The sequence below is a fragment of the Adiantum capillus-veneris genome, chromosome 14 (genome assembly GCF_014529385.1).
Source record: "Adiantum capillus-veneris isolate H3 chromosome 14, ASM1452938v2, whole genome shotgun sequence".
Taxonomy (NCBI): Eukaryota; Viridiplantae; Streptophyta; class Polypodiopsida; order Polypodiales; family Pteridaceae; genus Adiantum; species Adiantum capillus-veneris.
In genome coordinates, this window is record NC_140944.1 from 55,638,684 (window position 1) to 55,648,197 (window position 9,514).

Sequence of the window (9,514 nt, forward strand, 5' to 3'; positions counted from 1 at the left end):
ATGAACCATTGGTGCAACGATGTACAATTACACCTAGTACTAGTGATCTTAATATCTTTTAATACCTTCGTGATTATTTTCAGCACTCCACCATATGATATTGATGTCGATATTGTATCTTGCTTGGGATGTTGTTCTATTTCCTTGCTTTTGTATGACATATTTTTGGTTGATTTTATTACTCCTTTGTGGAGCTAATTTTTAGTGAAGAGAGCTTCTATGCAATAATTTGATACCAAACCTTTACATCGTGAGCCTTATTGTTTGCATATTTGAACAAGTGATCACTATTTGACTTATATCTATGTACTTAATCAAGTGCTCAATTGCCTTTCTAGACTAACTTTGTACTTTGATTATCGGTCTTACACCTCCTTACGAAGTATAAGAATACGTAAGTACATAATCATATTAGGAATGGCTTTCTAATCTTTGTCTCCTTGTTGTGAACTATTGTACATTAACTGGAACTTTAACTTCTATTGCGGTTCAAATTTCTCTATAGTGTTAAGTCAAAATTCCAACAAAAAATATTTGGTATATGTATTTTTAGATGCAGTATATCCTCCAAGTACATACATCAAATACCTCACTCCACTTTTCATATTATCTTATGAGCTATGAACCCAGGACCTCTCAGGTCAAGTCATGGCTTAAGATTGCACTAAATGGAATATCTATTGAGATGATTTCACATTAAGATATACAACTACTCACATGAGTTGAGGTGCTTTAGGTTAGTGGAGAACAGTTTGTAAGTACCTTGTTATACTCAACTATACTCCAATGTGGTATCAAACAGGTAGTAAATGTTTTTTTTTTCTTTTATGCCTTGCCTAGTCCATTGCTCACATGCACTCAAATTTACCGATTTAGGCAGTGTGTAAAATGTTTATTCTAGTGTAAATTCACCGATTTAATCAAGATATTGTAACGTGACAATCACAGAAGCTAGAGGGAGAGAGAGAGAGAGAGAGAGAGAGAGAGAGAGAGAGAGCGAGAGAGAGAGAGAGAGAGAGAGAGAGAGAGAGAGAGAGAGAGAGAGAGAGAGAGAGAGAGAGAGAGAGAGAGAGAGAGAGAGAGAGAGAGAGAGAGAGAGAGAGAGAGAGAGATGCTATAAACTCAACTCAATTAGCCTATCTTCTTTATCCACCATCCTCTTCATAAAGGAACCACCTGCTCTTCTCCAAGAAGAGGCACTTGGCTACACGGTTATCCAGTTAGAGGGCACATGACTCGGCTTTGCCTAATTGTGACTCAGCATGATGATGACTCAACATGCTCTCTGGTCCTGTCACACCTCCGTGAGCTAGAGCTAGTTGGAGGATGGGAGAGGAAGAATAGCTTAATCCTAGATACATGGGCAGATGTAATAGACCTATTTGATAGACGTTGCAAACGATAGGTGTATGGACGGAGGCATTGGAGGATGCAGTAAGGACCAATCCATCTATGCAGTAGTGATTCGCAGAGACCTACATGCCGGATTGGGCAATACACGCTGACAATGGAACCTTCCTCATAACCTCGATGGTGTCGACCTTCATCATATTGGTGCTTTTGTTTTTCATGGGCCTGCTTGAGATTGGTCAATAGCGCACTTCGGATGAAGGGCAGGTTTGTTGATAGGTATTGAAGCCAATTGACTACATCCTATTTTTTGGATTGAATTTTATTGATGCTAGCGTCAGGAGGGAACTTTGGATTGCTCAAAAAGGGCTTACCTTAGTGGAGGGTTGGACAGATGTATTATATGCATGGGCTACGAATGGGAGGATCTAGTCCCATGTTTGATGTAAAGGGTCAATGTAGGTGTATGCTTGATGGTTTTATTGAGGCAATCCATGAGGCCATTCTTCTGGGGGTCGTAGAGGGTCAAGTGAAAAGTTGTGTTATGCCGAGGTTGCTGGTGAGGACTTGTATGACTTCTCCTTAGAATTGAGGGTCTTGGTCTGACAATAGCTAGTGTGGACAACCATGTCAAAATATGATGTTGTGTAGGAGCACACTGGGTACTGTAGAGGCCGAAGCATCTGGGAGGGCTTGGACTTTACACCATCTAGTGAGGTATTCTGTAATGACAAGGATGTATCCGTTCCCAAATGTGGAGGCTAGGAAAGGACCCATCAAGTCCCACCCAACCAGCTCAAATGGGGTATTTACGGTAATGGGAGACAAGTAACCTACCCTTTGGCTTGGGGTTTTAAGCTCCTGACAGGTTGCACATTGTTGAAGCTCCTACAAATTAACATGTCGTATTTTTGGCCAGAAATGAGATGCTCTAAGTTTTTCTTAGACCTTGGGAAAATCAAGGTGGCATGATAGTGGGTGAGCATGATAGTATTGAATGTAGTGCTGCTGGAGTGCTTTAGGCACATATAAACGAGGAGGATGACCTGGTTTGTATGTGAGTCTCCTGTTGATCGAGTGGTGGATAGGGAGGTTGATGGTTGAGGGGTTTGTGGTTTGAGTGAAAAGAGATGGGTAACTAGATAATATTGTGTGGATATCTTGGGTTCTGATGGCGATATCCAACATGGTCCGTTGGGTGTTGACAAAGTTGGGGCCTTGTGGAGAGTAGATGAAGGGGACATGCAGTTTGCCAAGAAGAACCAGAGAATGGTGCACAAAATTCAAACATGCACGTGTCTTGATGAACCATTTACACCCTAAGGTGAGGGGAAACAATTGGTGAGGGAAGACAAAGAAGTCATGAACAAAGGTGTGTGACCCTATACTAAAAGTACAACGTGCAACTGTGTTTGAATGGTAAATTTCTTTATTATCTTCGAATAGTACAAAAATAGGGCTAGTGGTAAAGGTTGAAAGTGGTAGTTGATCTACTAAGTGCTTACTTATGGGTGACATTGCTTCTGAATCTAGTAATGCTTCATGAGATGTGTCTTGTACTAGGGTCAAGGCAAAACACACCATGCAGCTGGAAGTTGTTGCAACTTGTATGCACGAATGGGTGCCTTCCACCATCCACTCATCCAAATGTTTTCCGGTAATGAGGCAAGAGTGGCTGCTTTTGTCAAGAAACTAAAACTTTCTCAACAATCAAGTGCTCACCAATATGTCATCTCCATGATGCATGCAAAAGATAAGAATATATGGAATACTCTAGTATCCAATTTGGAAGTTGAGATACAAGGGTATAAAGATAAACTTGACTTCCAAATTATGAACGTGGATCATGTGGACTTGGTTTTGGGAAGGGAATGGTTGTGGAAACTAGGACCTTCTTTGAAATAGAGCTACCAACAAAACGCACTAGAATTTGAAAAAGAAGGTAAAAGATTTGTTATACAAGGTGAGCATGATGTACATAATAGTCCTTTGATATGTTCTCTTGAGTTGCAAAAGCTTGTAAATAAAGTTTCTTGTGATGTATATATACTTTAGTGTCGAGCTGTTGTAAATAAAGACTCTGATGTGGAAATGAAAGATCAGGTTTCTTACTTGTCTTTGTCTTCTCATGTTGATTGAGGTTTACCTCCCAAAAGAGGTGAAATAGATCATGCCATTGATTTAGTTAACGATGCAAAGCTTGTCTGTAAACCACCTTATAGATTAGGCCAAACACAACACTTAGAAATAGAAAGGAAATTGCAGAACTATGTAGATAAAGGTTTCATTAAACCCACAATTCTCCATGGGCTTCATGAATTTTATTGGTGTAGAAAAAAGATGGTTTTATGCAACTTTGTGTCGACTATAGAGCACTAAATAATCTCACAATTAAAAATAGGTTCCCTATGCCTAGAATGGAAGATATTTTTGATAATTAGAGGGAGCCAAGTATTTTACCAAGATCAAGTTACCATTAGGCTATCATCAAGTTAGAATAAAGGTTGCCAATGTTGTAAAAACAGCCTTCAGGACTAGATATGGGAATTATGAGTTTTTGGTAATGCCTTTTTACAATGCATTGGCTACCTTTATGAAGATGATGAGTAGTGTTTTACGGCCCTATCTAGGAAATGTTTTAGTAGTCTTTCTTGATGATATCCTCATGTACAATCATACTCAAGAGGAGCATTTAGAACATCTTAGAAAAGTGTTCCAACTGCTCAGAGAAAATTCTCTTTATGAAAAGGAATCCAAATGTGATTTCTTTGTTGAAGAAGTGAAATATCTTGGTCATATCATTTCTAAAGATGGAATCAGGATGGATCCAGAAAAAGTTCAAACTAATTTGCAATGGCATGAATCTAAGAACCTAGAAGAGCGGTAGATATTCTTAGGAATGTATGGATTTTATCGTAGATTCATTAAGAATTATGCCAAGATAGCAGTCCCCATGACTGACCAACTCAAAGGAAAGGGATAAACCTTTGAGTGGCAGGAAAATCAAAAGAAAAGTATACAAAAACTAAAGGTGGCAATAGCTATAGCTCCAATTTTATACATAGTGGACCCCAATAAATCTTTTGTGGTTGAGACAAATGCAAATAATTTTGTTATAGGAGCAGTTCTAACTCAAGAGGGTCAACCGATAGCTTTTGAAACTAAAATGTTATACCATGCATAACAAAATTACTCAGTATATGAGAGGGAATTGTATGCTATTGTCTATGCATTGAAGAAATGGAACCAATATTTATATGTTGCTAAGGTTATGATAGTGTTTGATCAGGAAAGCATCAAGTGACCTTCCAATTAAACAAAATTGAAAGGTTGTGAGGCCACAAGGATTGAATTATTTACAAGAGATTGATTATGAGCTTAGGTATCACAAAGAGAAATAAATGTCATTGCAGATTCCCTTAGCAGGATGCTATGATAAATGAATTGAGTTTTACTCAATTCAATAGTGATCCCCTTGAATCATTAAGAGAAAAATGTCAGGTTGAGATCATGGATATTCCAAGATATGGGAAACCATCTAGAAAAGGGATCCGAAAAAAGAGGTTTCCAATGAGAATGAACCATCAAGGGGTGCCTTAGAAGGATTTAAGTGGAAAATTTTCGTCATAGATGATGGCTATCTACTCTACAAAGGTAGAGAATGTGTCCCAAAAGATGAAGAGATTAGGCACCAGATACTCTTGTTGGAATTAGGGTTGAAGAGAAACACACACAGCTTGGAGAAGACGAAGGAAGCTCAAGGCACACAATAGAGAGTGTGTTACTTAGTGTGCAATGGAAAGATAGATAGCCCTAGAGTGATGGGCGTATATACAATGCACGGGGGAAAAAAACTCCTAAAGAGGGAAAAAATGCCCCAGCGGTCCTAGTGTGTTCACACACATCACTACCACATGTATATGGTAACAAATCCCCCCTGGAGTGATGCGATGAATGAGAGCTGGCACATGAGTAAAGGGAAGTGCCATGACCTGAGGACAAGATCAATCCACAAAGGGGAGTAAGCCCAAATCTTTGAGGAAAGCTTCAAGCTTCTCATGAGACAATGCCTTGTGAAAAGATCTGCAAGGTTTTCCTGTGTTGGCACATAAGCCAAGCTGATCTCTCCTGCTGAGAGCCTCTCCCTGACATAGTAGTCATGCACCTCAATGTGCTTTGTGCGAGAATGAAAAACTGGGTTCCTCGCAACTGCCAATGCGCTCTGACTGTCAGTGTAGATAGTGTTGGCAGTGTCCTGTCCAACACCCAAATCAGCCATAAGGCGTCTGAGCCATACACACTCAACCGTAGCTGTGAAGACTGCCCTGTACTCAGCCTCACAACTCGAAGTGTCCACACTAGGTTGCTTCTTGGTCAACCATGTTATACATGAACTGCCAAGCATGAAACAAAAACCACTTGTGGACACTCGCGGGTCAAAACAACCAGCCCAATCTGAGTCCGAAAAAGCAGGTAAGTCTGGCGGCAATGATCCCCCCTTGGGATAAAACAAGCCAAGATGTAAAGTGCCACTAAGGTAGCGGAAAATCCTCTTGACAGCCTGCCAATGCTTAGACCCTGGGCTATGCATAAATCTGCTGACCTGTGAGACTGCAAACTGAATATCCGGCCTCGTGTTGCATACGTAAATGAGGCAGCCAACAGCTGTTTGGTAAAGAGTGACATCAGCAGGATCGCCAGCATCATGTAGACTCAACTTCAAACCTGTTTCCATGAGAGTGGCAATAGGTTTGCAATCCTCAAGTCCAAAATTACATAGCAATGTCTCTATGTAACTTTTCTGACACAAGGCAATACCACCATCACACTGCTTAAACTGTATACCCAAGTAATGATGCAACAGCCCCAAATCTTTCATCTTGAAAGTAGCATTCAAATCAGCCTTAAATTCAGCAATATGTCTCTCATTTGGTCCAGTGATCAGTAAATCATCAACATAAAGAACCACAATGAGAATTACATCACCCTCACGCTTTACATACAATGTGCTTTCTGTTAGACTGTTACGAAAGCCTTGTTTGACCAAATGAGTGTCAGCTTTCTCATACCAAGCACGAGGAGATTGCTTCAACCCATACAAAGCCTTGTTACATTTGCACACTTTGTCCTCTTGTCCTTTTATGACAAAACCGCGAGGCTGCGTTACATAAACTTCCTCAAATATGTCACCATTCAAGAAAGCAGTAAAAATGTCTGATTGATGTACATCCTAACCAAAATGAGTTGCCAATGCACATAGAAAACGCACAGTGGTCATACGACAAGTGGGAGAAAAAGTCTCTTCATAATCTATGCCTTTTTGCTGTGCATAACCTCTTGCAACAAGTCGAGCCTTATGGTGATCAATCTCACCATCCGGCTTGCGTTTTAACTTGTAAACCCACTTCCTACCAATGGCCTTTTGCCAAGAGGCAAATCACATAAAGTCCATGTGTCATTTTCTATAAGTGCATCATATTCTGATTGCATGGTAGCCATCCAATTTTCTGAATTTTGTGCTTCATCAAAAGTCAGAGGCTCCTCAACATCATGTAAGCTAGAAACAGCCAAAGCATAACAATCTGATGCATAAGATGCATGGCGAGAGCCTGAACGAGTACGACTAGACAAAGGTGCATCCAATTTACTGTCACGCAAAGTGTGCACTAGCCATTTTGGCATACCTCTAGCCTACTCATTTTCAGCCCTTTCCTTATCAAGTACATCATGTACATCTGCATCAGTAATAGGCTGATCTAAAACATTTTCAGAAACCCCCATAGGCTGTACATTTGCCTCATTGGAACTTACATTCGTATTTCCACCATTGAAAAGAGGCAACAAAGTGTCATAAATGTCCTGTGAGCTTACATTACTGTCTCTAGTACATGACAGCAAGGGCTGAACAGAATCTTCCATAAACACTACATCCCGAGAAACCAGAATATGTTTTATTTGAGGATGATACAACCTGTAACCTTTGCTTTCAGCACTATAACCAACAAAAATACATTTGACAGCCTTATCATCCAATTTTCTGCGCTGCACTTGTGGCACCAAAGCATATGCCAAACAGCCAAAAACACGCATGTGCTCAATAGAAGGTTTTCTATCATGCCATGCTTCATATGGAGTAATAGACTGCAAAGCTTTCGTAGGACACGTGTTAAGTACATAAGTGGCACACATGATGGCCTCAAGCCAAAAAGAATGCGGTAAAGGTTGACTTTTGACCATACATCGTGCCCTTTCCGTCAGTGACCTATTTTTCCTCTCAGTAACACCATTTTGCTGAGGCATATAAGGCACTGTACATTGGTGTTTTATCCCACGACTAGCCAGAAATGCATTAAATTCATGAGACATATACTCCCCCCCTCGATTGGAACGGAGGGTGCCCATAGTACATTTCGAGACATTTTCAGCCATAGCAAAAAATTGTTTGAATCACATAAAAACTTCGGACTTCACTTTAAGTGGAAATACCCATGCATGCCTGGAGTAATCATCAATGAAAGTAACGAAGTACAGGTAATTGCCCAAGGACGGAGTTTGCATGGGCCCACAAACATCACTATGCACAAGCTGCAACCTGCATGTGGCCCGAACTGACCCATCCTTTGGAAACTTAGAACGCTGCATTTTACCCAAAATACAGCCTTCACAAACATGTTTGATAGGTGCTTCAAGAGGTGGCAAAGAAGCAACCATATCAGATTTCTGCAAATACAGCAAACTGGCAAAATTCAGATGACCAAAACGTGCATGCCAAAGTTTTGCATCTAAAATAGCCCTTGAATCTGCAACAGCATTTGCAAATTTTTGTCCACACTTGTCATACAAAGTGAGCTTATACAGCCCATGGCACAAAAGGCCAGATGCAACAATTTCATCACCAAAACTGAGATCATGAACTGTACATCTGTCATCCACAAATTTGACTACAAGTCCAAGTCTAGCAAGTGCGGATACAGACAAGAGATTCTTCTTGATCCCAGGTACATAAAGTGCATCAACAAGTGTGAAGGAACTGCCATTAGCAGTAGTGAGCACAATCTTTCCAACTCCCTGAACTGAATAAGAGGCGTTGTTGGCACAAGTGACTGAATTCCCATGAGGGACAGACTCGAGAGAGGTAAACAATTCACGATGTGAGGTAATGTGCTTTGTAGCACCACTATCGAAATACCACACATGTGAATCTGCAGCAACTGACAAGCATGCATCATGGACAAAAGGATTGTAAGTGTACTCTGCACTAAAAGACCATTCTGCATCAACATCAGCAACACATTCTCCTTTCAGAGAAGACTCAACAATGGCTGCATTTGTAGTGGAACCGGCATTTGCAGTGGAACCACCCTCTTTATTCTTAGCCTCTTTGGCCTTCAACTTAGGACACGACTTGATCAAGTGATCATTAGCTTTACAATAATGGCAACGCATCTTCTTTTTGCCCTTATCACCAGAATTGCCAGACGAAGTACTGCCAGTAGAAGCATTAGGAACAGAATTTTTGCCACTCGCAGCAGAACCATAAGAAGTGGCTGCATTACTGTTACCACCCTTTCTTTGAGAAGCAATAAAAGCCTGTTCAACTGCACGCTGCCTAGTCCTGTTTTTTTCTAGAAAGTGACTCTTGCAACAGCAATGTGCATAATTCATCAAACTTGACAACTTCAGGATTTCCTTGGGTCATCAGTCTCCAAGTACTAGCAAAAGTCTGGTAGGAATCTGGTAAGGCATCAAGAACAGTCTGCACAAGGGAACTGTCTGAAATGACTTCACCTGTAGAAATAAGCTGCTCATTGATATCCTTGACACTAGCAAGGAAAGTGTCCATATCATCTTCCTCATGCATAATCTTCGACTCCAGCTCTTTACGCAGCAAAGCAATTTTAGCCTCATTGCGGCTTGCATAAAGACCTGCTAAAATATCCCAAGCCTGTTTTGCAGATTTTGCTGAACGGATGTGAGGAAAAATGGTGCGCTTCACAGACAACGCAATCAATGCATGAGCCTGCGCATCCTTAACATCCCAACGAGCTTGTTTTGCCGTAGGCAAAACAACTCTAACAGCTGCAATCCTTGCAGCAAGACCTGCAACATCCTCAACATCGCCTACATCCTCAGAACCAGGACGTACATCAATTCCCTACACAAT